Source organism: Dipodomys merriami, unplaced genomic scaffold (genome assembly GCF_024711535.1).
Source record: "Dipodomys merriami isolate MVZ:Mamm:240054 unplaced genomic scaffold, mDipMer1.0.p SCAF_3, whole genome shotgun sequence".
Classification (NCBI taxonomy): Eukaryota; Metazoa; Chordata; class Mammalia; order Rodentia; family Heteromyidae; genus Dipodomys; species Dipodomys merriami.
Genome location: NW_027204492.1, coordinates 93,461,616 through 93,489,213, shown reverse-complemented (window position 1 = coordinate 93,489,213; position 27,598 = coordinate 93,461,616). Strand labels below are relative to the sequence as shown.

The following is a 27,598-nucleotide window of genomic DNA, read 5'->3' as shown; positions in this document are numbered from 1 at the left end:
AATTCTGTCCAACAAAGCGTGGGATTTTTCCCCGAGTATCAATGTACATCTCTGTATTTGCATGTCCATGTTTACATTCCTCTTGGCCAGTTCTTTATCTCTTATGTATCTCTTGTTCCATTAGGACATCGGAGCCCAAGTGTCTCGATTTGTCTCAGCACATGTCATTCAGGGGCACGTCTTAATCTGAGACGTTGGAATACTACACATCTCCCTCCCAATGGCATTACATCTTTGCTTTGCCTATGTGCCTCATTCTCAGGGCAGACCAGTTAGGGTTTGAAGTTCAAATGTAAACAGAAGATCCCTTAAGACCACAAAAAGGTTTGAAGGGATGGGAGGGGAGACTTGGAATGTTAGTAGTAATGAGTTATTTATGTATAGGGGAACCCACCCACCAATTTCAAGCTCTGGAAAGAACTAGACTAACGTCTGCAGAGTTGTATTAAAATTTCAAACCAATTCAATATTAGCCCCATATGTGTATACAAATGATGGATCTCATAACAGTGTCCAGACCAACTCCTAGTTGGAGTCTGTCTCCTTGCACATATCTGATTCTAACTCCCCCACAAGTTCAGGGCTAAGTGTTTATTTATAGACAAGGACTGCTCTGCTTTCTCCAACACATACCTGCACATACTAGCTTGATATTTTAGGCTCAGGTCCTTAGTCTGCAGCAGTCTGGGTCACAGGCTCCATTATGCTCTACCCAGATCTTCCCTTACTTTAAGTAGGGGGGAAAAAATCTTCCTGGGAACACTGAGGTCTACACATCTTCACCTCACAGGCTCAGTTGCTTAACTGAATGAGGGTGCCCATTTTGTGTGTTCATAGCTCCCCCACTGAGAATTATTCGGTCAAGCTAGATAGCCTGAGCAAGAGAGCTTTTTGGTTTGTGTAAGAAATCAAGCCCGATGCGCCAGGATGTGACCACGCGCGCGTGCGTGCACACACACACACACACACACACACACACACACACACACACGAGAAAGGAAAACCCTGGGCCTAGATTGCCTACTACTACCTCTACGGATTACTGTGCCTTCAGTCATTTCTACTAGACTCCTGACCTAGCTTTCCCGTCACACTATCTCTACGGCCGCTTAAAGGGTTAAGAGAAACCCCGGACAGCCTTCCTTCTACCCAGCTCGCTCGCTCGCTCGCTCGCTCGCTCGCTCGCTGGACAAGCTAGCTCGCTCACTCGCTGCTCACGCGAGTCTGCGGCCGACTCCACTGCACTCCCCCACCCCCGTCCTTCAGCCGGGAGGGAGCCTGCATGCCTGTCTAGACCGATCTATCACCCGCACACCAACAACACCCGCGAGAGCGCGGAGACCCGGTCCAGGTCCCCTGGCCCGCACGGTTCACAGCGGACACAGCCCCGGGAGCGTGACGGCGCCTGCGGGGTGGGGGGTGGGAGGGGTTCTACAAGACCTGGCGCCCCGAGCGCCACGCGGGGTCCTTCTGAACCCCCGTCTTCTGCGCTCTTCACTAGCTCGGCTGCTGGGGCACAGTCACAGCTCTGCTCGCTGGGCAGTCCTATTTTTATCTTGTCTAATCCCAAACTGGGCGGGGAGCACAGGCGTCGTGCTTCGAGAACAAGAGATAGGCGAGGGAGGCGGGGAGGAGCAGCCAGGCGGCGACGCGAGCGGGAGCGAGTTAAAGACACAGAGGAGGCCACCGCGAGCAGGAAGAAAAGAGCGGGCTGCGCGGGCCTGGCGGCGCCGCACTTAACGTGCCGCCCCGCAAAGTTACACTGGCCTCCCCGTGGTCCCTCACTGCCCGCCCCTCCCCATTTCCCAGCGGCGCTCTCCGCAGTTGGGACCGCGGGGCCCCGGCCTGTGTGGGAGGCGGAGGACGGCCCTGCAAAGGGCTGGAGAGAATCGCTAATGAGCTGTGCGGCCCATTGATCCAGAGAACACTTCCTAATTAACTCTCAGTCACCTACTGGTGACAGCGCCTCAAAGGACAGCGCTGGGGCCGGCAGAGCCCTAGCCCCGACCTACCGGCCGAACGCCTGGCGCCTGAAACCCCGTGCGTCCGACACCCCCCCTTCCACCCCCGCCCCAAGCACCCCAAGGCAATTGGCGTGCGAGGCAGCGTCTATCAGCACGGCGAAGGCCAGCCTCGGATTAAACCTGGACCGCATATTAACGATCGTCTCCCTCCCCCCTCTTCCTCTACGCGGCAAAATCGTGCCCAAAATAAAACACGAGAACCCAAACTGCAAAGCCCAAGACCAGATAACAAACAGGTCGGAGGCGGAGTGGGAGGGGGTAGAGAAGGCAAGCATATTTCTCCAAGTGTCCACGTCTTGGAGGCCAACAATTAAAATACCTTCCACATAAGCAATTCTGTTGGCAAAAACCGAATCCAGCACCTCGTAAGATTTCGGCCACCGGTGTCCTTTTCCAGTGCCACAGGACGAGTCAGATGGCTAGAAATACCCGACTGTCTGTGCTCACCACCCACCACCTTCTGGGGTGGGCCATTTCCTCCTCCTTTTTACTCCTTGGCCGTCTTGAGGATTTTTCTCCAAGGGGGCTACCCTTAGAACCAAATATCAACACCCCACTCCTAGCCTCCTCTAGAGAAAGGGTAGGAAACCACACAGCCAAAACCCCGGGCTGTCTTCGTCTAGACGCATCGAAGCTGTACGAATACCAATTTGAAGCGCGCCAGTTTCTTTTTAAGGTTTGTTTTTAAATACACATAACCCTCCTCCTTCCTTCTTCGCTCTTCCATCCCCCCCCCAACCCCCACTCGGTAGACGCCGGCCGCGCGCGCCCTCGCGCGCGGGCACTCAGAGCCTCTAGCTGGAGATCGCGGACTTTCTGGAAAAGATTCATTAACAGCAAATTAAGCCTCGCCCAGCGTCGGCAGTCTTCGCGATCTGGGTACGTACCCCCAGGAGCGTTGCGGCCTCAGGAAGTCCGTCTGAACCACATGTGCCACGAGTCGTCCAACTCCGTACACGGTGCCCCAAGGCTCCCTTCGTAAACAGCAGGCGCTCGCCACCGCCCCGAGCCCCCGAGTTAGCGGAGGCTCTGCAGCGCAGCTTCCCTCCCGATCCAAGCGCGGGCCCCGCGGCGCAACGGCGCCTCACACTCGCCGCTTGGGTCTAGGATCGCGCCCCGGTGCGCAAGTTCCTCTTCGCACCGACCCTCCGGGCCGGCAGCCCAGGGGAGTGGGACCAACTTCCTCCGGCCGCAGACTTTCACACGCCCATCAAGGCTTCCCACCAGACACCCCGCTGCCCCGCAGAGAGCCCAGGTCTCGCCACCACCACCCCCTCCCTTCCCGCTGGCACACCAGCAATCTACCCCCCAGGGGTGGGTTCCGAACTTAAAGCCTACCCCCACACTAGAGTAGTGGAAAGGGGAGGGGGGGGAGAGTAGCTCACAGCAATCTTAAAAGAACATTTACAAAACAAAGCGTCTGACCTGGCGAGCGGGCGGACCCGCGGAGTCCGAACCTCAGGCTCAGCACGATTTCCTAGTAGTTTTTTTTTTTTTTCAAATCCACGTGATTCGAGCTTTGGGGCGAGCCAAGGGGGGGTGGGGGGGGAGAACCGGGACTCCCTTTTAGTTGCGCGGCGGCAGCAGGTCGAGCTCGGCTCGGCCCGAGGCGCCCGCCACACACCCTCGCGCACGCACACGCTGTCGTTCCACTTGGAAGAACGACCGGCCCCCGGAGAGGCGAGACGAGGCGGCGGCGGCTGGGCTTTTTTTTTTTTTTTTTAACAGTTCTTTCCCGAGTCGAAAAAGAAAGCAGACGGGAACCCGCCGCCCTCCCCTTCCTGCTAGCGAGCTAACGCCGAGCCGAGCTTTCCAGCTTCCAGCCCAGTTCTCCCCCCCCCCCCCACCCCGCGCCTGACTCCCGGCGCTCAGCGGCGACCGCGCTCCCGCGCGCGCACACACACACTCACACACACACTCACTCACACACACACACACACACACACGGCTGCAAACTTCCACTCGACGAACTCCCCGATCTCCTCCCAGCCGCCCCCCCCGGGAGGCAGCAGGCCCCCCGCTGCGTCCCTCTTTTTCCCCCCCCCCATGCCCACGCGGGGCCGCTTAGGTTGACTGCATTCCTAATAACTTACAGCTATGAAATAAAAACGAAAGCGAGCAAGGCAGCTAAAGCGCCAGGCAAATCCATTGCGGGGGACGCGAAGAGTCGAAGAAACCCGCGGCGGGCGGGGGGCCACGGGGGAAGGGGGTCGGATTGCAGCCGCCCGCGGCGCGCCAAGCCCGCCTGCGGCCTCTCCGGGAAAAGGTGCTCCCCGGCACTGACCTGAAATTCCCAATCGGAGAGTAGGCTGGGAGCTTCGCGATCCGACGCTTTGAAGTTTCCTTCGAGCAGAGTCGAGGCGGCGAAAAAGAGCGGGGGGCGGCTGGGTAGATCGGGAGAGGTGTGCAGGGTTGGGGGGGGGGGGAATGGCTAAGTTAACGAGCGGAGAAGGAGCCGGACCGGGGAAGCGCGGCGAGCAGCAAAGTTTGCCGTCCCCGGCTGCCCGCAGCCCGCTCCAGGCGCCGTTCTCGCTCGCCTCCCTCGCCGTCTACTGCCAGCCGGCTGCCCTCGGGGTCGGCCCAGTGGAGGGGTGGGCTCAGGGCCGCGTGGGGGTGGGGCGGGGCGGAGCGGAGAGGGATCGGAGCCTCAGGGCAGGTGGCGACAGCTCCACGCGATCTTCTGGGTTCCCGCAGCTGGACTGGGCTCGACCAGGCTCAGCAGCTCCCGCGCCGCCGCTGCCGCCCGCGCTCGGGCAAGAGCCCCAGCGCCATGTTGACGGTTCGCCGCGAGCGCCCGCTCGGGTTGGATGTGTGTGTGAGTGTGAGTGTGTGTGTGTGTGTGTGTGTGTGTGTGTGTGTGTGTGTGTGTTGGCCAAGTCGTCCCTGCGCGGCGACAGCGCGGCTTGGGCTCTCCGCCCGGCGGCTCGCGGGCTCCCCCTCCGCCGTCCGCCTCGCTCCCGCTCTCGATCGCAGTCTCCCCCGCAGCCGCCGAGCTCCGCCCGCGTTCACCGAGGAGCGCAGATCCGCCTCACCTTGCTGCTGGGAGCCCGGGCTCCGTCTGCCGCCGCACGCCGCGATCCCAGCGCGTCCCCCCTCCCTGGTTCCCTCCTCTTCCTCCTCCCCCTCCCTCCGCCCGCCCTCCCTCCCTCCCTCCCAGCAGCCGTCTCCCCTCCCCCCGCAGGCGCAGCGCTCGGGCGACAGCCGCCCGCCCGCCGCCGCCTCCAGCTCTCGCAAGTTTGAGCTCCCCTAGTCTCCGATCACCCTCCACTGCGGCGCCTCCGCGGTGGGGTTTCGGGAGGGGTGATTCCCCCATGAAAGGTTTGCCCGACTTTCCCTGGCTGTCATCTAGTCCCAGCCGGACGCGTTTTAGCCTCTCCTCTGTCTGAACCCCGGACCACCTGAGTGCCCCCCCCCACTCGTCCCCTGCCGTCTCCTCCCCAGCTCCGGCCTGAGTTAGCTGCACACGCCACGCCGAGCCTGAGCGCACGTCCTGGAGACCGACTTGGGCGGCGGCGGCGAGGGCAGCCAGCAGATCCGGAGCTGAGGGATGGGGGGGGGGCGGGGGCAGCTTTCCTAGCCGCGCGCCGAGACTCCCCTGGCTACCCAGAAGGCTAGTGGAGGACTGCAATTACCATAAAGCGCCTCGCACTTCGCTCAGCCAAAGCTGTCAAACCCCAGTGGCAGCCGCCACTGCCGCTTTTCGACACCAGCGCTGCGCTCTCTCGGCCTCGCGTCCTCTTCGAGACACAGTCCAGCAGAACCTAGCAGTGTGCGTCTGCACCCACCCCAATCCCAGATCGCCTCTTCTTCACTGAAGAGTTCCTTCCCATTTCGGTGTCCAGAGCTACCTGGAAACACCACCCAGGGAGACACTGGCCGTTGTGCCCCAAGTCTGTGCCCGATTTCCTTGAACATTTCAATTGTGGGAATTGTTTGGTGGCGGGGGGGAGGGGGTAACTATTGGTGGCACAAGGGGGAGGTGGGGGGGCAGTATAGAAGTGAGGATCCGCCTGGTTTTCTCCCAGTTCTCGAGTATTTCATGGTCCGCCTCAGGTGGTTGGAGGGTCTGCCCTAGTCCCTCACCTCGGCCTCGGGAGATTATCTCCCGCGTTTTATTTTCCTTGGCAGGGAGCAACTTTTGGCTTACACCGTCGGCCCATAAATTTCCACTCGGTAACGTCGTGCTGATCGTTGCCCGGCGGCGGCATACAGCCTGCGCCCGCAGCAGTTCAATTCAATTGACATGTATTGAGCTTCTCCAACGCGCACCCGGCGCGGCGCTGGGCGCGGGCGGGGAGGGGGGGGAGGGAGGGTTGAGACGGGGGACGGGCAGGGGCAGGCAGGCGGAAGGGGGGAATCGGAGAAGTGAGATTCCGGCCTCCCAGAGCCCAGAGCCTCAAGGGTGAGCTGAGAGCCCTAAAGGGGGCTGGGGGGGGGGGACAATCAAGCCTAACCGCACCCAGACTGGGGGCTCAGACACCGTGGCCAAAGGCAATCCCATTGGGCTGCTTAGTGGAGCCTGGTCTTTTTATACTGGGAAGGGGGTTGGGTATCTTCTGCCTAAGGACAAGATGGTTCAGGCTTGATGAGAACATAAATCCGAAATGGAGGTGGCTTGTAAAATCCACACAGAAACTTCTAAAATATCCTGTAGTGTCCCTATGCCAAAAATAATCAAAAGCATCTCAAGTTGATTAATAAGTCAAGGTCAAGGCCAAAGCCAGCTCCAGCTAGCATATATTTGGCCTTTTAAAAATGAGATTCACTTACTGACCGACCGTGGGGCGGGTATTAGGTGCAATTTTTTTTCATTCTGTTTTACGTATAAAAACAGCTCTTCTCAAAGCAGAAGTGAAACATCTCTACCGTTTGAAACCCAAAACTTCGGGCAGAATTAAATCTTCATGCTCCAGAGCTGCTAGTAACAACCCATGCAAGACAGGCAGGCCAGTACCCCCCCACACACACCTCCAGCAGTGCCCAGCCATGCTGGGCCTGGAAGCTTCCAGAACCCAGTCTTGCAGGATGGAATGTATGCCTTTTTCTTCCTGGCCTTTCAGGAGGTGAATGTCTCTGAAAGCTAACCTACACCTTTTTTTAATCTCCGGTAACAAGCAGAAAGACACCTGGACTATTATGCTGTAAAGCTATTTTTTATAAAGACATTTTAGGGCCAGACATTAAAAATTATTAGACTGAACGCATGCAAGTTACAGACACAGCTGGAGAAAAGGCCGCTGGTTGTGTGTTGTAAGGTTTCTGTTTGAAGCGACTCCTTTATTCAAAAACAAACCTAAAATAAACCGGGAAGGCTAGAGTGGGGCATTTGTGGGGAAACTCGCTGAACGCGGTTCCAGGCTTAGGCCACTGTGTGGCTGGGCGGGAGAGCTGGCTTGGGTGAGCGCGGAGCCGTGCCAGGCTCTTCCGGCTCAGTTAGGCCCCACGGCAGAGGCCCTGGCTCGGTGCCCAACCACCTTCTCTCCCCTCTTCTCATCTTCCCAACTCTCCTCCCCTCTTCTCATCTTCCCAGCTCTCCTCCCAGACATAAGTTGCTTCTCTCCCACCCTCCCCCCAGAGTCCAAGTCATGTATAGAGGACTGTCCAGAACTTTCGGAAAATCCTTGAGCCAAGCATGGAGCCGGCTGACTCTTGGAGTCCTCTGGCCTCCCGGGGCTGCAGACAAAAGGGCCTGTTTGTCTAACTTTAAGTCCTAGCGTTAAAATGAATGGGGGGGTGTGCTGTAAAGGAGTAGGGGCCGCAGAGAGGGCTGACTGAGGAAGAAATTTGATGCTGGAGACAAACAGGCCAGGAAATTCGCCTTTGACGTCATTTGCAGCACTTACCCCTCCCCCTGGGGGGGGGTAGTCTCTTGCCTCCAAGGTACCCTCCTGCAGGCTGGTGGGATTAAAGTGTTTCTCTTCCATCTCCTAGGGATACATTTTTCCAACTCCGTGGGATTTAAAATGTATCTTATTAAGAGAATCCTAAGAGGCATGAGTGCAGAGGAGTTCATGCCTCCTTGGGAATTAAAATGTGGATTTTTCCCTAGGTGTCCTAAAATGTAGAAGAAGGCAGGATTCTCCCTATTGGCCTGATGAATTGCAATTGTTCCGAGGAAAAGAGGTAAAAAGCTGTCAAAGGGCAGCGTCCCATCTTGTGTTCCCGCTCAGGAACTGAGGACACACGGGGTCTGCAACGTGTGTGCAGGAGATCTGGCTCTTCCCCCTGTTCCCTCCTCCTCTGCCCTCCCACTAGCCCCTTGGGAGCTGACCTGGGGGTCAGGCAGCTATACTGGGCACTCAGCAAGGGGAGGATTTCAATAAAAGCAGAGGAGGTGGAAAGGGCGAGCTAGCAAGCTAGTGAACACAAGGGAGGCAAGGCTGCTATAGCCAGCTGAAAAATAAAGAAATAGGCACAGAAATGAGAGGTGCTCCGAGATGAAGCAGCACAAGGGGGGAGGGGGCGCTGCTCCTCCTCCACCCGCCCCACCATCTCTGTGAAAGGGTTCTGTGGTTATAAGGTATAGCTGGACCTCAAGCTCCAGGGCGTTCTGCTGGAGATTCTAACCAGGTTCTGCAACTGAACAAGCCTGCCCTTTGAGGTCAAGCTGACAATAAGACCTGCCAGGGCCTCTTCCATACCTCTAGTCATGCCCAAACCTAGGAGAAAGGCCCTACATCCTGTGGTAAGATTTGGGGGAGGCCCTGGGCTCCGAACATTGTGTTGGGGTGGGTGGGTCTCTTGTAAATATATGGGTGTAGGATGGAAATCCTAAAGCTCTATGGTCTCTAATAGCTCACCTCCTAGGCTGTTTTCTGGCCTATGACATTTGCTATTGTAGTTATTGGAACAAGTAGCACTTGAGTGGTTACAGATAAATGTAGTAAAATACATGGTAACTCGAGGTAGCTTGTTGATGCTATCCATAAAAACACACAAACACCCACACTTACAGTCTTTGAGTCACTTTGTGGGGAAATCTCCCAGGCTTACCCATTGGTACTTTTTTGGCCTGGACTCGAGACCTGGGCTCTGTTTCTGAGCTTCTTTTTTCTCTCTCTCTCTCTCTCTCTCTCAAGGCTAACACTAGATCACTTGAGCTAACCCTCAATTTCCAGGTGGTCTTTTGGTGGTTAATTGGAAATTGACCAGCCCTGGCTGGTCAAATAGTGATCCTCAGATCTCAGCCTCTGGTGTAGCTAGGATTACAGGCATGAGCCACCAGTGCCCAGCTCCCAATGGCACTGTTTTTAAAATGTACGATTCACCCTTTCCAGCACAGGACATATATATCCCTTTGCCTCTCCAAAATTCAAAAGAAAAAACAATTGGAGGCCTATCTTTGTCCCAAGGATTTTACTCACCAGAGAACACCTAAAGGTTGTTTTCCAGGGCAAAAAGGCTGCTGGACTTAGGGTTCACCAAGTTAAAAGAAGGTAGCTCTTCTGCATGGCCTTTGGAGCGCTGGTTCTTGGGTGTTTGTAGGAAGAAGGCCCAAAGAGCAGAACCAACATGGTTCTTAGCAACAATCTCTCAGAATCGACTAGGAACTAAGGGGTTTCAGGCATATCTATGCTGAAGGGCCACAGGGTGGTTGAATGTTGACCGAAGGGCAACACCGTATTTACAAGAGGCTTTTGGGAAGCCCGACTCCTGCTTGGCCTGGCCCCAGTTTAAGAGCCCTTGAAGCGGCTGTGCTGACCGGATGCGCCAGCAGATAAACCCAGGACGCCAAGTCCCCGTCTGTACTGCTTACTTAGCAAGGCGCCTCCAGCGCATATTTTACCCAGCTGGGGGGCCGTGAGCAGGAACCGAAGGGAGGGAGCCCGAAGCGACAACTTGTCGCCCAGAGACCAAGCGCCCTGCCCCAGCTTCGCGGCTCCCCCCTACTTCCCGTGACCTCTGCGGAAATGCACCACACCAAGCCCTTCTCCAAGGGCACCACCCAGGGGGTCAGGAGTGGGGTTCAGAGGTTTCTCCAGTCCCTTGCCCACCGCAAGAAGGCGGTGAGTAGGGCTCAGCGGAAGAAAACAGGGCACGGATCTTTCTAAATAACCACTTCCCAGGCCCCAAGTCGGGAACAGGGGTGAGTGATGCGGGGCGGTTGCCTTGGGAAGGTCGCAGCTAGGAGCGAAGATAGGGTTCGTGCTGAGCTGGGAATTCCAAACGCCTTAATCTGTGGCACATTTTACCCGCCCCCATTTCACTCTGTTATGCCTCTATTCCACCCCATCTCCCCACCCCCCTCACACACACACCCCCATCCCTGCGTCGCCTGAGCGTTAGCAGTCTTACAGTCCCTGGCCGCGAATGCGGGACGCGGGGGAGGGCTGCAGGGTGGTTTGCGTTTCGAGGCCTGACAGAACCTTCTGTGTGCGGCGGAGGGAGGAGGCTAATGCATAATGCACAGCGCCTGGAAGCCCGGCCATTAGCGGCCTGTCGGTGACACAGACAAACGACTGAGAGGGAGGAGATCCAGCTCGCTCTGGAGTTTAAATATACCAGCGTGGAGGGGAAACGCCATGATTTAAAAGTGTGTGTGTTTGCAGACACTCGCATATATTTTAATGATTTCCAGCAGGCTACGCGTCCCAGCCTTGCATCCCCCTCCCCAAAAGGGGAATGTGTGTAGGGGAGGGGGGGATGAAGGCCTCAATCAGAGACCTACCGCCAGTTTTTGAAAGATGAAGGGGAGAGAGGTTGATAAACACAGTGCTAAGAAACGGAGGCCTGGAGAAGCTGCCCAAATCAAGGCCATTATGAAAAAGGAAAGGAAAGAAAGAAGGAAAGGAAAAGAAAGCAAGAAAAAAGGAAGGGAGAGAGAGAGAGAGGAAGGAAGGAAGGAAGGAAGGAAGGAAGGAAGGAAGGAAGGAAGGAAGGAAGGAAGGAAGGGGGGAGACCTGGTCAAGGGCCCAATGGCCCAAACTGGGCCCACTGTGTTGTACTGGAAAGACCTGGGGAAAAGAATAAACCTTCCACCACCACCCCCAGGAACCCACTCCCCCCCCCCCCATTCTGACAATCCTGAGACCTCCTTCCTGCCCGTTTAACACACCAGTGTTTTTTAGCAATTAAGGCGAGAAGGGGGTGGGGATAAAGATAAGCCAATTTTTTTTTCTGCCATGCAAGTGTGAAAGATAAGATAAGGCTAAGCTGGGGCAAAGCGGCTGCTTACAACCTCCCCTCAGCGATTTTGATCGGTCACTTCTTATCTCGCAAAAATGCTCCTTTCGAAAACTGCATCAAAAAAAAAAAAAAAAAGAAAGAAAGAAAGAAAAGAAAAAGGCTGAAGGAAAGCATTTTCATTTGGAAGTGACATTTAAAACCCACCTCCTCTCCACCAGCAACCCCCTCCCCATCGGCGAGGCTACCCAGGAAAAGTCACACCTCTACTGCAGGGTTTCAGGCTTTCTCGTGGGGGGCAGGATTACTTGAGTAATTAGGCTGCATAAAACCACGGATGCGTGATGAGGATTTATTTTGCATCCAACCCAAGATCCAAGTGGCGTTTTCCTTCTTGGTTACTGGTCGGTGCTTGTGTTTCACCATCAAGCTCATGTTGAAACTAAACAGGTAGTTTTATCTGCAAGGGTCATATAACAATGTCAACATGAGGTGGTTGTTAATTCTAAATAATAAGAAACTCGGCTGATTTTCATAGGCCTCTGCAAATGGAGAAAAAGATACTAGATGTCCCAGAACCGGAGAATTCTTAGCTGAACTGGGCTCTCCAAGTGTTTTAGAATTCCTCGCCCCACGCCCCGCATAAGGGATTTCTGGATTGTATGTTAAGGAAGGTTTGGTATCAAACTCTAGGCCCACATGGCCGCTTGCAAATTCCCCTAGTCCAACTGCTAGGCCCAGATCACAAACATCCAGGCAGGCTGGGATCCCAGGCCAAGCTCATCAAGCCTGTTTCTCCACCGGCTCAAGCTTTGAGACTCCCCGCCCCCCTCAACCTCCATCTAGGGTCGGCACCACCGAGCCAGACACCCCGAGTCTTCCTCCTCCGGGCCAGGCTGCCAGACCCAAAGCCCTGGGCCAGCCGCTGCCGGATCGTCCCCGGGGAGCCGAAACCGCCATGTGGGGAAACCCCACCTCTAGCCCTTCCCCGAAAAGCCTGGCCGCAGTATTAGCGCCTAGCGAGCGGGCATCCGCTGACAGCCAGGCCTCGCGTAAGGCCCACACGCGTCCCAACAGTCAACCAGAGTTCCCCTCGGGCGTGCCGTCTGGCATGGCCCCAAGGCTCAGGGTGCGGGGCCACAGAGAGCTGGGGGTGGGGCTGGGGTGGGGGATCGGACTCCGCGGGGCCCGGCTGGGCTCGGTTCCGCGTTCCTGGACCCGCGGGTAAGCTAAGCCGGCGGGGCAGGCCGCTCCCTGGCTGGCGCCGGGGCGCCGAGCTGCGCTTCACGTGCCCGCCATATCAGCGGTGGCGGCGAGGAGGGGGCTGGGAGGCGCGCGGCCGCTCCCGCGGGGGTCTCCGGGCCCCAGCCCCACCCCCACTCAGGGGCTGAGCCGGGACCACCCCGCAGCCACGATCCCAGCACAAATCGAGAGCTGCGTTGCCAGACGCCCAGAGGCTCTTAGGGGCGCCGCTCCGGGCGTTGTACGGCGGCGGCGGCGGCGGCGGCGGCAGCCAGGGGAGGGTGCTCCTCGCGGCCGCCCCGGGAACTTCCCGACCGCCCCGCCGCCGCAGTCACGGGGACCGGAAGCCCTCGCGCCGCCCTGAGCGGCCTCCGCTGGCCCCCAGGGCTGTTCCAGACGAGAGCTGGTCGCGCGTCACCCCTGATCTCTCCTGACTACCCGCGCTCTAGGGTACCCCTACTAAAGCCCAGAGGACCCTACTCCCGGTCCGGTGCGAGGTCCCTCTGCAACGGCCATAAACACGTCTCCTCCTTCCTCTCCCAGACCCGCAGCTGGGACGGGAGGGGCGCGGAGCAGCCACTCCGGCCGGGCAGGAACACCTGCTCCTGGGCCCTGCAGCTGGGCGCGTGGTGCTGGGAGAGATCGCCTACTGTTGTGTGTAGAGATCGCGGAAGCGAAAATGGGGCTCCGAAGCTCAGGGCCCCGAGCAGCCGAACCTCAGCCTTCCTCTTCTTTTACCCGCTCTGGCAGGCCAAGCCTAAAGCCAGTTGGCCTACAGGGCGGTCGGGGAGGGGGGGGGGTCACCCGATCTCACTGAAAGGACCACAGTCCCTGGGAACTAGCTTCTTGCCTTAAAATCTAGTTCTCAAGACAGTAAAGCCTGTTTTGGGAGCCTTCCTAGTGTCCACCCCCACTCATCTGCCCCTCGGTCCCACTCTTGCCTCGTGCGGGAGAACGGGAGTAGGTCAAGGCGGCACCAGCACCTCCTCGTTGCCCCATAGGGATCTAGAGTCTGGTAGCGAACTGACTTTGCCACTCCATATGGGTGAGGAAAGATGGACCCTATCCATCTTCCATCTTCTCTGTGCCCCGAGGAGCTCCAGCGGCCGATCTAACCTGCGTGGCTGGCCCTGTCTCACCTCCCCACCCCACCCCACCCCCACGCCCAACCCTCCCCAACTCTCCTGGCCCAGGGCCCGGCCAGGGAAGGCGTTGTTTTGCCAGCGGGAGCCGAGCGAGTGCGCAGAGAAAAGCCTCCTTGCTCTAATGAGAGTGCACACAGCGCTGCAGCGAGGAGGATGATTACCCGGCGGGCGGGAGGGGGCGCGGGCCCGGGCCGCGGGCGGCGTGTGCGGCGGCCCCACGGGCCCGGAGTCCCCGCCTGTCTGGCTGCTAATCGCACGCTTTCTGCTGTTACAGAGGCAGGCGGGAGCCGGCGGCCGAGCCCAACGCCGGCGACTCGGCGGGTGACACGGAAACATGGCGCAGCGCCTCTCCCCCGCCCGCCCTCCCCGCGCTCCCTCCCGCCTCCCGCCTCCCGCCTCGCACTTCCTCCCGCCCGCGCGGCTTTTGCAGTTCTAATGCTGTGCTTTCGGCCTGGCACCATGACGCTAGCAGCCGCTTCTCCGCGGCCCCGCGCGTCTCTTTTCCCCCTTTGTTTTCGGGGGTCTATAGAAAACGTTTGCTTTTGTCCCGAGCTCTCGTTAAACCAAACTTGTGGTGGCAACGGAAGGCAGTGCGGGCGGGGAGGGGCCCGGGGATTTTGGCAGCAGCAGACCAGAGCTTGGTGGAAACTTCTCTCGCTGGGTTCCCCATCACCCCGCCTTCCTAACCCCACCCCCATCCAGCTCAGCTGCCCAGCCGACGCTTCTCCACTCCCCCCTCCCCCCCCCCCACACACCCAAAGAGGCCCCAGGCGCTCCAGGAAGGTCTGGCCCACAGGGACTGTGGTCGTGAGCGAACAGTCCAGGGTGCGTGTCTGTGAGCCCAGACTTTTTGGCACTTAGTGACCTTGCTCCTTGCAACCTTGACTTGTCTCTGCTTCCTCTTGGTCACTCGGGGTTTTATATCTCACTCGGTGGAAAAGGAAGAGGGGGAAAGAGAAAGTGTTGAGTGTATGTGGTTTTTGTTTTTGTAATCGCTCACCCCCCACTGCAAAGCCCCCTCCTTTGTGGATCTCGGGTTAGAAGAGGGGAACATGAACTCTACAGGAAAGCAGGCTGGATCGTATTCTACTGGCTCAGCCACACTCAGTTTGTATGCGGAGTTGGAGGACTCTGCACCGTGGGGAACGTGAGGGCCACGTACCTCGATTCAGGAGATGCCAAACCTCCCTCTGACAGGGCGAAAAGATCTGGGTTCCCTACCCTGGCGTACTACCCAGCCCGATGGGCACGCTGTGGCTCTTCGCACCGGAGCTGCTCAGGCGGCAATTTTTTAAGCCTGCAATTAAGCGAGGCGTCGCCGTGTCCTCTGCTAGTGTCGATCCTGTCAGTCGCACATGGCCTTGGTGCTCCGGTCCGAGGCCCCGCGATTAGTCACAGGCTCGCTTCGCTCCTTCCCTAATCCGCCTCTGCAGGCAGCCTGGGGACGCGGCCGACTTGGCGGCGCTGGCAAGGAGCCACAGCACGCGGGGCGGGCCTCCTGGCCAATGCCAGCACCACTGTGCCTGCGCCGGCGCGGGCCCCGAGGTGCTGGGCGCCCCCCCCCTCCCCGCCACAGCTCCCTGGCTAAGGGCTGCGGCGCCCCTCGTTCTCCCGCCCCTCTCCCGGGCCAGCTAGATCTATTTGTGTGGTGTCATTTGCATAAAAATAGGACAAGTGTTTCAGTACGTTCGAACGCGGGAGGCGAAATCCTTATTGATGTGTCTGTGTGGAGCCTTCGGTTGTCGGAGTGGTTTGATTTAGGGTGTTTGTGTTGCTTTCTACGAGGAATGAGGAAATCCAGCGCAATGCTTCGGCGCCCCCCTACCCCCAGCATCCCCCCACCACCACCACGCGCGGCTGGGAACGGTGCACGACCTGGGCCCCAACGCGCCGGGTCCTCAAGGAGCAGGTTGAGGGCCAGGCGGCGGCCCATTATGACTCATAAAACCGGGAGGCCTAATCACCAGCTGCCAATCCTTTTACATGTGGCTCTTCCCAATGCTCCCTTCGCCCAGGCCGGGCCTCCCGCGGGTTTGCCCTGGACACTACTTAGAGCTGCCCAGTGGGAGCTAATCAAGTGGCTGCTCCTTCTCCTCGATAGCCTGGTTTCCCTTCTTAGGTGACCCCCCCTCTCCCCCCTGCTCACGGCTTTAGCGCTGCTCGCCAGAAACTCCCCAGTTTGGACAAACAGCTGGGAGGGCGCCGGCCTCACGGAGCCAGTAAATCAATCATTAACTCCCTAGCGAGGCCGGGCCAAGAAAGGGGGGCTACGGCCACAGCCGAGTCCGCCGAGTGATCACAATCCCCATACCCCCAAGTTGGGAGATGTCCACCAGCCAACAAACAGGGTGCACAAGGGTACGTGAGGTCCCGCCAGGGCCTCCAAGTGCCTCCAGATGCCTCCGCCCGCGGGGCCTTCCAAACCCGCACCGCGCCTCGCGGGGCAGGTCGGGTTACTACACAGCCCCTGGGCGGGCTTCAACATTAACGAGCCGCCTCGGGCTTCGCGGCCTGCTCTCCCCAGGAGAGCTTGCAGCGCTTGGGCAAGCTTCTCAAATCCGGCTGGGCTCCCCCTGGAGCCCGAACGGGTCCAAACTGATTCCAAACTGATCTTAGCCCCTCATCATCAGTCTCCCAGAAGCAACCTCCCACTCTGCTTTCGGTGGGGCCGGCACACAAGGGGTTAAAAAGCCCCATTTCTCTCTGGCTCAGCGGCGTGGAGGAAATGCTGATCAAAGTGCCTACGGGGAAGGAAACACACGCACATTGGGGCCGGGTCGAAGGAGGCTGACTGGAGAGGGCTTTGGAGCCTCCCGCCTCGACCCGCTTCCCACACTCCCGGGAACGCAATCGCGCGACCCGCGGAGCTCTGCGCGCCGGGGCCGGGAAGGCGGCGGGGAGGAGGAGGGGCGAGGGGGCGGGAGGCGAGCCCGGGCTGCGCGCCAAGAGGCCCGGAGCCACAGATTAGTCACCGCTCGGCTCGGCGCTCACGGGTGCGCCCGAGAACCGGGAGGGCAGGCGTCGGCCCCGATCAGCCGGGCTCCCGGGGCCCTCGGCGCCGATGCCCCCGCCCCCACTCCCACCTCCTTGCGCGCCTAGCGCGGCTGGATTGACTCTCAGGGACTCTCGCAGCCGAGATCCACTTGTCAGTTCAAGGGCAGGACAGAAACTCTGCAAGCTGAGTCTTGCGAACAGGAAATTTCTCATTGACAAGGTGCTGCCCATCCCCCTCCACGCCGGCTTCAAAACAAAACAAAACCCCAGTGCGAGCGCCTCGCGCGCCCAGCCTAAGCTCCGCCGGGCCTGAGCCCCTCGGTAGCCACGGTGGCCCCCTCCTCCCCGGAACGGAGGGCTCGGCGCCCCAAGTCCAGAGCAGGGCAGCGCCGGCGGCTACAAACACTGCCTTAAGGGACGGGCTCGGCTCTGGCCCCGTGGAGGGCGCCGGGCTGCTACCCATCCATGTCTGGGGAGGATCGGGTGGGGTGTCTCGGAGATCGGGAGAACCCCGCGGCTTTCTGGGGTTGTGAAGACCGTTGGGCGATTTTGTGGAGTTGCCAGTGGCCGCCGGGTCAGCGATTTCCCCGGGGAAGTGGGGGCGGGGAAGCCGCACAGCGCCGCCGATTCGGCGAATCCCGCTGCGGGGACCCAGGAGGGCTGCGAGCTCGGCCTGGCGAAGTTCCTGGGGAAACTCCATGTTTTTAAACTCCAGCAGTGTTACGGAAGGAGGGAAGAGGGGAGCGCGAAGCACGCGGGGGCTGCCTGCGCCCGCCTTTCGATCTCGGGGAGGGGCTCCGCGACCCCTCCCAGCCTCCGGGGGAAGTCTGAGGGGTCGGAAAGGACGGGTCTCCGAGCCCGATCTTTTGTGTATTCCCTCCTCTTTCTCCTGCTCACTCTATGGGAAATTTTTATAAACCCCATTTTATTTATTGAATTCAACCAGGAGAGGAAGGTTGCCTTTTTAGGGACCCTGGTATTCAGGGTAATTTCGTATTTGACACATGTAAATACTTAGTACTCTCAGGTAAGGTCAAATTATTTATCATCTTAATTTATATTTCAATAGACCTACAATTTAGAGGCACGAAATGCCTCCTTATGAGTCATTATGGTCTATTAGAGGAAGTAATGTATAAACATCAGTATTTGGGAGGGAATCACTTATGTTGACATTTAAATGGCTCTTCAATAGTTAAAAAAAGGCATTTGAGTGTCTTTGATTAAATATACAGTTTACAAGACCATCAGCAATGCCATCAGGAATATAAATTCTTCTTGGGATTTTTATTTCTTTCCAATTTTTATAAAGCCTTCTAGGACATATGTCATTTAAATCCACCATGGGGGGGGGGGAATCTGCAATTTTCAGGCAAAATATCATTCTCCTCTCCCCTAGTTAATATGTTCTGGAACCCAGGGAACCCAGCAAACTCCAGCAGTAAGTCCCCTGGAGGTAAGGTTGTTCCGGGCTGTACCTCAACCTCAACGACAGAAGCAACCACTTTCTAACAATATAGCAGCTGACTGTGACACAGCTTGGTTTCCCTGCTGGAGTGGAATGTTCTGGAAGGCTTGTGTCCAAGCAATCACCCTAGTGTCCCCACAGCAGCCAGCACTGGGCCTCTCACTGTTTTAAGTCATCATTCCACACCTGCTGTAAACAGGCTCTTCTAGGCTGCCTCCAGTCCCAGCCCCAGGGGCTTTCTTGCTATCTATCTATCTATCTATCTATCTATCTATCTATCTATCTATCTATCTATCTATCTATCTCGATATGTATCTGTCTAGTGCTGGTACTGAGATTTGAACTCAGGGCCTGGACACTGTCTCTTAGCTTTTAAGGTCAAGGCTGGCACTCTTATTAGTGGAGCCACAGGCTCTACTTGGTGATTAATTGGAGATAAGAGTTTGAGTTTGTCTCCACAGGCTGGCTTTGAACCTCGGTTCTCAGATCTCAGCCTTTTGAGTAGTTAGGATTACAGGCGTGAGTCATGGACCGACCCCCAGCCTTTTCATTCTGTGTGTGTGTGTGTGTGTGTGTGCTGGTTCTGGGGCTTGAACTCAGCCTCACACTCTCCCTTGACTTCCTGGCCCAAGGCTGGTGTTCTATCTACCACTTGAGTTGTGTGTGTGTCTCCACTTCCTTCTTTTTGTTGTTGTGAATCTGAGATATGAGTCTCTCAGATTTGTTTAGCCAGGCTGGCTTCAAACCTTGATCCTCAGATCTCAGGTGCCTGAGTGCTTCTGATTAAAGGCATGAGCCACCAGTGCCAGGCATCTTTCATCCTTATGTCAAACCCACTCTATTGTGGATACTGGGGCTTGAACTCAGGGTCTCTTGCTCTTGCTCTAGACACACTCTACCACTTGAGCCACACCTCTACTGCCAGTACATTGCTGGTTAATTGAAGATAAGAGTCTCTCTGATTTGTCTGCCTAGGCAAGCTTCGAACTTTGGTTCTCATATCTCACCCTCCCCTGTAGTTAGGATTTCAGGCATGAGCTACTGGCGCCCAGCTAGAATGAATGTCCATTCTTAACCCATCTTATGTTTCTCTGACAGCTGCCCTTGAAAGAGCTGTATACATCCTTGTGGCATTTCTATTCCCTTAGCCTGGGTTCACTTCCAAATATCAGCTAGTTTTGAAGTTATTTTTAAGTTATTGGCTAAATACTGCTTTGTTTACATAATAACATAGGATTAGAAACAATCAAGATGTCCAGCAAAAGCATACAATGGAACTTTTGTAGCTATTTAAAAACAAAAGAAAAGGTCTGCTCAGTGCACTGATATGGAACGACCCCCAGGGTCTATGGTGAAGGCAGAAAAACAGATGCAAGCGCAGTTGTTACAGTTTATGTGAAAACAAGGAGAGAGTTGGGAATGTAGCTCTGAAGGTAAAGTACAATTCCTAGCATGCATGGAAGTTTGACCCCCAGTCCTTCAAAAACAAAACCAAATAAAGCGAAATAGAAACACATTTTTTCTTGTAAACATCCCCAGCCTTTCCGGTGAGTACCTCTGCCTGTATATCTTTGTAACAGAACATAAAAATGTATCTGTGCTATTCATGATTATATGTAGTTTATCTGTGAAACTTGTTTTAGCCTACAGATTGCTATTACTTTTTTTCCTTTTTGTTTTTTCGTGTGTGTGTGTGTGTGTGTGTGTGTGTGTGTGTGTGTGTGTGTGTGTCCCCTGGGGTTTGAACTCAGAGACTAGGCTTTGTCCCTGAGCTGCTTTTGCCCAAGACTAGCACTCTACCGCTTAAGCCACAGCTCCACTTCTGACCTTTTGGTGGTTTATAAGTCAGGTCATGAGTACATTTCTTTTTGGATAATGGTACCCCTTCCTTCATTCTCTCCCAGTGTTTTCCTTCCCATCTCCACCTACAATTTGTATAGTTCATTTTCAACATAGTGTCAACTGAGTACCACTGCTAAATTAGTTCACCTTTTGTCCCACCATTTCTGTGCCCACCCCTCACTTGTTCTTTCTAGACACAATGTCTCACCATGTTGTCCAGGCTGGCCTCAAACACCTGTGTTCAAGCCATCCTCCTGCCTTAGCTTCCTGAATGCTGGAAATACACATGCAGACAGCTCTATCACTTAAGGCACAGCTCCACTTCTGGCCTTTTGGTGGTTAACTGGAGATAAGAGTCTCAAGGACTTTCCTGCGGGGGCTGTCTTTAAACCACAATCCTCAGATCTCTGCCTCCTGAGTAGCTAGAATTACAGGTGTGAGCCACCAGAGCCTAGCTAGAGTCCATCTTCTTAACTAGTCTCCTTAAACCACCCCATCATCGATAGCTTAGCTGATGATTCTACGTCCAAGTATTCTATCCACTAAGCCCACTTCTTTTCTTTCTCCTACATTGCCGTTAGGTCAGGCTGGGATTTTTTATTGTCCAGGATTATTATTCCAGTTGGTCCCTGTGCCCTCATTCCCACTCTCCAACAATCTGTCCTCTACATGGCAGCTGGAAAGGTCTTTCAAAATCATGCTACAGAAACAGTAAAAATATAAATCTTTGAGAAATAAAATACCTCCAAAAACATGTTCATCATCAGTGGCTCATGCCTATTATCCTAGCTACTCAGAAGGCTAAAACCTGAAGTATCACAATAGGTTTGAAGTACATGCATGTCGAAAAGTCTGTGAGACTCCATCTCCAAAAATATTCAGCAAAAAAGCCAGCCTGGAGAAGTAGCTCAGAAAGATAGCTGAGCAACAGCATGGGCTGTGGGTTCAAGCCCCAGTACTGCTGATACACACACACACACACACACACACACACACACACACACACACACACACACACACACACACACACACACACACACACAGGGCATGATTATAACTATGGAAATCACTTAGGGGGATGGGGGAAGGGAGAGAGGGGAAAAAGAAAGATGGAGGGTGAATAATTTTGAAATATATTGCGACTATGTATGAGGATAGCATAAGGAATCACAATGAAAGCTGTTGATAAGTAGGGGGTGGGGAATGAGAAAGCAATACAGAGGATTATTCTGAACAAAACATAATATATGCACATCTGAAATACTACAGTGAAACCCCTTGGTGCAATTAATACACACTTTAAAAAAAAAAAAGGAAGAATGACAGGAAAGTAAAACAGGCTCTCTTGGGGGGTGGATATATTCAGGAGGGCTAACAAAGAGGGTGAATGAGGATGAATATGGTTGAAGTATTTTGTTTTCCTGTATGAAAATTGAACAATGAAGCCTGTTGAAATTGTTTTAATGGTAGGATAAGGGATGAGGTTGATGAGGATATATTGTATACATGTGTGGCAATGTCACAGTGAACCCCCTCCTTACACAACTAATGGATGCTAATGAAAATACAGAAACAAAAAAATATGTCACAGATGGATATGGCAGTGTACACCTGTAATCCCAGCACTAAGGAGGCTGAGTTAGTGGGATCAGAAGTTCAAGACGTGCCAGGTGCTAGTGACTCATGCCTATAATTCTAACCACTCAGGGGGCTGAGAACTACGGCTTGCGTTCAAAGCCAGCTGGGGCAGGAAAGTCCTTGAGATGTTTATTTCCTATTAATGACCCAAACAAGGGAAGTGGAAGTATGGCTCAAGTCATAGAATGCTAGCCCTGAGTAAAAGAGCTGAGTAAGGACAGTGCCTAGGCTCTGAGTTCAAATCTCTGTACTGGCACACACAAGAAAGAAAGAAGAGAAGAAAAGAAGGAAGGAGTAAAATATAAAGACCAACTTAGGCTATATAGGGAGACCTCATTTCAAATTTCGAAACAAAAAAAGGGGGAAACAACAAAACTTCTTTAAACAGCTGCCTGCCACCGTCTAACTCATCCTCTGAGGGCCAGAGATGCAGGCCTGTTGTCAGCTCTATAAATAGACTCCTTGGGGGAGTTGTCTTTTTGTTGTTGTTGTTGTTTTTGCTTGTTTTCTTTTATTGGTCATAGGGCTTGAACCCAGGGCCTGGTCACTGTCCCTGTGCTTTTTTTGCTCAAGACTAGCGCTCTACCACTTTGAGTCACAGTTCCAGTTTTTAGGTGGTTAATTGGTGATAACTGGCTTTGAACTTCGATCCTCAGATCTCAGCTTCCTGAGTAGCTAAGAGTACAGGTGTGAGCCACTAGCGCTGGGCTCTGGCCAGCATCTGAATAGACTGTGACTTCCTCCCTGGTTAGTCTTGTCCCCCACACAAGACTGTATGCTCTATGAGGGCAGGGCTTCTCTCATTGCCACTTATTACTAAGCTTGCACCAATCCAGCAATGAGCATATATAACCTGGTCTCAGAGTGTTGTTCCAGGCTGTATGTCCCAGGACCTCGCATGGTGTTTTGTTTACAGAGATACTAAAAGATCTATTTGAGCGAGGTATTAATGACTCACACCTGTAATCCTAGCCATTCAGGAGACTGAGATCTAAGGATCATGGTTCAAAGCCAGCCTGGGCAGGAAAGTCTGTGAGACTCTTACCTCCAATTAACCACAAAAATGCCTGAAGCAGAGTTGTGGCTCAAGTGATGCAGCACTGGCCTTGAGAAAGAAAAGCTCAGGGACAGTGCCCAGGCCCTGAGTTTAAGTCGCAGGACCAGCAGCAGCAGGGAGGTAAAAACAAAACAAAACAAAACAAAACAAACAATATATTTGATAAGCAGTAAATTAACGAAGGCTTAATACATTAATAAGCAGTAAATTAACGAAGGCTTAATACATTAATAACCAGATTGAGGCAGAACAAGAAAGGGGAAGCATGGGGCTAGGGGAGCCTGTACCTCCTGTGGACACTCATAGGAGCTGGGGAAGAATGGTTCCAGATCTGTTTCCCAATTCCAGTGAACCTCCTAACAGCAGCCAGACTCCACACTGCATCTCCTAGCAAAGCCAGTCTGTGTTAACGATGAATAATTTCTACCGGATAAAAATAGCTACTCTTTATTGAGGACCTTCGCTCTCGTCAGTTACTTTATTAGGTACATTTCCAAGTTATCTCACACCCCAAAATAACTCTATAGGTTACACATATTACTATTTGCATTTTATGGTTAAGCTACCTAAGGCTTGTAGAATTGCTCCCCTCAAATGCTAGGCACCAATGGATCATGTGTGTAACCCTAGCTACTCAGGAGGCTGAGATGTGAGAATCATAGTTAAGAGCCAGTCCTGGTAGGAAAGTCCAGTCCAACTTTTATCTCCAACTAACCAGCAAAGAGCCAGAAGTGGACCTGTGGTTCAAGACTGGCACCAAAAAAAGAAAAAGAAAAAGAAAAGAAAGAAAGAAGGAGAAAGAAAGAAAGAAAGAAAGAAAGAAAGAGAGAGAGAGAGAGAGAGAGAGAGAGAGAGAGAAAGAAAGAAAGAAAGAAAGAAAGAAAGAAAGAAAGAAAGAAAGAAAGAAAGAAAATTGCTATCCCTCCCCATGCATATAACGTGTGGCTACATACTCCAAACTCCATGCTTTGCCAGAGTATCTGACTCTCATGCACTTGCACTGGTACCCCCAAACTTTAAGGTTTTTCTGGGACCAGATCCTTCATAGCTTCTCCAATCATGTTCCCCTGGGGTCATCCTGGCCACTTTCCAACTGCAATAAATATCATAAAAGGATTTTCTTTCTTTGTGGGATCGGCAGGTCTCGGCTGATGGGCTGTGTTCACCATGGGAACATAAGAATTTATCATCTGCATGAAGAGATGCCTTCCTCCTAGGTAAGCCTTGAAAAAGTCTGGGGCCAGGAGGTTCAAGGCAAAGAGTTCCTTCCTGAACAAGCAGATTCTGTAGCTGTGCCTCTCTCTAGTTTTGTGCCTCTAGCAGTACTTACTTGTGGTCAGTGCTTGCTTTGGTGAGATTATACATCACTTGGGCAACATTCCCACACCTGTGGGTTTTTTGTTCTGGTTTTCGGGGGGTGGGGGCTGGTACTGGGGCTTGACCTCAGGGGCCCCACGTTGTCACTTGTATGTCTGCTTAAGGCTTGTGCTCTACCACTTGAACCACACTTTCACTTCTGGCTTTTTACTGGTTGACTAGGGAGAAGAAACTCAGATTTGTCTGCTTAGGTTGGCTTTGACCTGAGATTCTCAAATCTCAGCCTCCAGAGTGTACACCTACAGGTGTGAGCCCCTGGGACTTGGCTCCCACAGCCAGGGATGAAGGCATGGTTCAGGCAGTAGAGCACCAGTAGAGCAAGAAAGCCCAGTAATCATGAGGCCTTAGGCCTTGAGTTCAAGCCATGGTACCAGCACCCCCCCCCCAAAAAAAATCATGGAAGGGAAAGTGAGCATACAGAAGATGCCAGGGCAGTCTCTTTCCTGCTCCCCATGAAACTCTTCTGATTTGGGGTGAAGAGGGCCATCAGCTTTCTTTAGCTCTTAGAAGAACTCAGAGCCTGGGTCCTGTCCTTGAGCTCCTTTTTATCCAAGTCTAGCACTCTCCCACTTTGAGCCACAGCTCCACTCTACCTTTATGGTAGTTTATTGAAGATAAAAAGTCTTGCAGACTTTCCTACCCGAGTTAGCTTCAAACCACAATCAAAGATCTCAGCCTTCCTGAGTGGCTAGGATTATAGGCGTGAGCCAATGGCATTTGGCTTTATTGGATTGTTTTTTGGTTGGGGGGGTCTTTTTTTGGGGGGTCCAGTCGTGGGGCCTGAACTCTGGGCCTGGGCGCTGTCCCTCAGCTCTTCAGCTCAAGGCTAGCGCTCTACCACTTGAGCCACAACGCCACTTCCTTCTTTTTTTGAGACAGAGGCTTCCTATGAAGCCCAGGCTAGCCTCAAATCTGCCTTCTTCAGTCTCCCAAGTGCTGGAATCACAGACATGAACCTTCATGTATGGCTTTCTGAACAGTTTATATACATGGAGAATCTCCTTTCCTATATAAAAGGACTCTACTGCAGGTATTTAAGTAGGATTATCTCCATTTCACAGATGTGGAAACAGAGGCATCCAGGACAATTCACGTGCCCTGGACAGTCATCCCCTGATTCCCAACACCGCCATGGTGGGGTACTTGGCAACCAAATGTCTCACATCCTAGGCACCTGTGGTCAGCTTCATTATTCTGCCAATTCCCCTGGCTCAGTCATAATTGGATGTTTTATTCGGATCTGAAGGCAAATAGCCGTGCTGCATCCTGGCATGCAAATGATGTCCCAGGAGGCCATCATTGTCCTGCAGCAAATTTATCCTGCTGATCCCTCTGAGGATCTCCCCCTCCCCCCTCCCCCCCCCCAATAGCTTTGTAAGACAGAGCTGATCAAGGCCGGTAGAAAACTGGGATGATCCACGGAAAGCAAGCCCTGCCCTGCTCTATGACAAAGCACACTGGCAGCCAGTGGATACCCTCGTGGGTTCAATGCCAGTGGGCTGCTGCACCGGGACCTTTCTAGCCTGCTTGCTGGCACAGGGAACAGGGAGGAGAGAAGATCAATCTCCAAGATAATTTAGGTTCTGTCTTCCTAGAACCAGCCATTGTCCTCTGCTCTAAGTCTGCCGACGATGATTAATGCCTCTCCTCTCCTCTCGGCTTCTTCCTTGCTGGGGGTTTATTTTCCAGCCATTGCCAGAGTTTCTTGTCAGAAGAGAGTAACTACAGAGCACACAGCACTGGTGTGCCTCTCACAGCATCGCAGGTGGCACCTGACACCAGGCCACTCTTGGAATAGGTGCTGTTAGTTGAGAGTTTAAGGGGAACCCACCTCCTCCACGAATGGAGGGCTAATCCTTTAATTAGTCTCAAAATACTAAAAATAAAGATTGCAGGGAAGGCAATTAATAGGATCATAGGTCTATTCCTCACTTGTAATTATATAGTATTATGATTATTTTTTCCTCCCTACTTCGTTCCAATAATGATTTAAGGCTGTTTCCAAAGATTTACAAACCCCAGCAAAGATAAATATATAAGTGGGACATGAATTACAACGTTACGCCTGCTCTCAACATCTTCGCCCCATGCTACATAATATAGCCGAATTCATAACGCCTTTTAGAAATGAGGTAATTCAGCTGTTTTGGTGGCAGCACTAGCCTCTTTGTAAAATAAGAGGTTGGAACACAGTAATGGGAAAAATCATGGAGGGGACAAGAGATTTTTTTTTTTTTTGGCTTGAACTCAGGGCCTGAGAGCTATCCCTGAGCTTCTTTGTGCTCAAGGCTAGCATTCTACCACTCACTTGAGTCACAGCACCACTTCCAGTTTTTTCTGAGTAGTTTGTTGAAAGTCTCGATGACTTTCCTACCAGGGCTGGCTTCGAACCACAATCCTCAGATCTCTGCCTCCCCAGTAGCTAAGATTATAGGTGTGAGCCACTGGCACCAGGCAAGATTTAGTTTCTTATGCTAGCTCCCTCCATTGTATGATCTTGGACAAGTCACTTGGTAACTCTGTACTGCTATAACAAAATACCAGAGACTGGGTATTTTATAATGTTAAACTGGTTTATTTGGCTCATAACTGTGGTGGTGGCTAGTAGGCCCAAGCAGCATATGCTAGCATGTTGGTCAGAGCCCTTTAGCTATATCACTACATGACAGAGAAGTGAAAAGGGAACCAGCCATATTCAGAGGGGGCCAAGATAATTCAGTAGTGGCTTTATAGTAACCTAATGTTGGAAGAACTAAGCCACTCTGGTACAGGTGAGACCTACATGAATCCCTTCATAAGAGCAGACACTACACAATCAGTTCTCATGAAGCCCTGCCTCTTTGGCGGTGGGAGCTAGCACTGAGATTGAGCTCAGGGCCTCACTTGAGCCACTTTCCATGTTCCTAGGCTCTACCTCTTTTTATTGGAGTGTGTGTGTGGGGGGGAGACCTGGTGCTTGAACTCAGGGCCTGGGCACTATCCCTGAGCTTTTTTTGCTCAAAGCTTATACTCTGCCACTTGAGCCACAGCTCTACTTCCAGCTTTTCTTTTGGTGGTTAATTGGAGATTAGAGTTTGAATCATGATCCTCAGATCTCAGCCTGCCGAGTAGCTAGGATTACAGGCATGAGTCGGAAGCTCCCAGGCTCCTGGACTCTACCTCTTAAAGTTCCATCATAACACTGCCACACTTAGGACCAAGCTTCCAACATATGAATGCTTGGGGAGGAGGGGAGGGACATCATATCCACACCATCGCACTGAACCTTCTCTGTACTCAGCATTGTGAAATTCTCAAAGGTCCCTGCCAATCCCTCAGGCTGCTAGGAACTTGGAAAATGGCTTTTAGGATGTCTCACTCTGTGTGTGTGTGTGTGTGTGTGTGTGTGTGTGTGTGTGTGTGTGTGTGTGTGTGTGCATGTGTGCGTGTGTGTGTCTGTCTGTCTGTCTGTCTTGGTCTCTATCTCTCTCTGTCTCTCTTTTTTTCTTTCTCTCTCCTCCCTTCCTCCCTCCCTTCCCCCTCCCATCCTCCCTCATTCCCCTCTGTGTTTCACACAGAAATCTTTCTGGATGATAACAAAACTTCAATTGCTTCTTCTCACAAGGCAATGATTCCGCCATCCAATCTAGCCATTCTGGAGAGTGGCTTGGGTAGCAAGGAGGAAGTCTCTAGAAGTGGCAGTAAGTCT

The 27,598-nt window shown here is 53.6% G+C and overlaps 1 protein-coding gene across 6 annotated transcripts in view; it reads right to left on the bottom strand.

Annotated features, from left to right (window-relative positions):
• The window catches only part of Bcor (BCL6 corepressor), a 130,070-nt gene that overhangs the window by 39,241 nt on the left and 63,231 nt on the right, over positions 1-27,598 (bottom strand). For 4 of the 6 annotated variants that reach the window (XM_070040626.1, XM_070040630.1, XM_070040629.1 and 1 more), the window contains exon 1: positions 4,309-5,082. The exons of 1 other annotated variant lie outside the window; for it this stretch is intronic. The gene's annotated coding sequence lies outside the window, so the exon portion shown is untranslated. Of the gene's footprint in view, positions 1-2,386; positions 2,602-4,308; positions 5,083-27,598 lie in introns of those variants that run through there. One more of the 6 variants, XM_070040627.1, reaches the window with a different exon arrangement.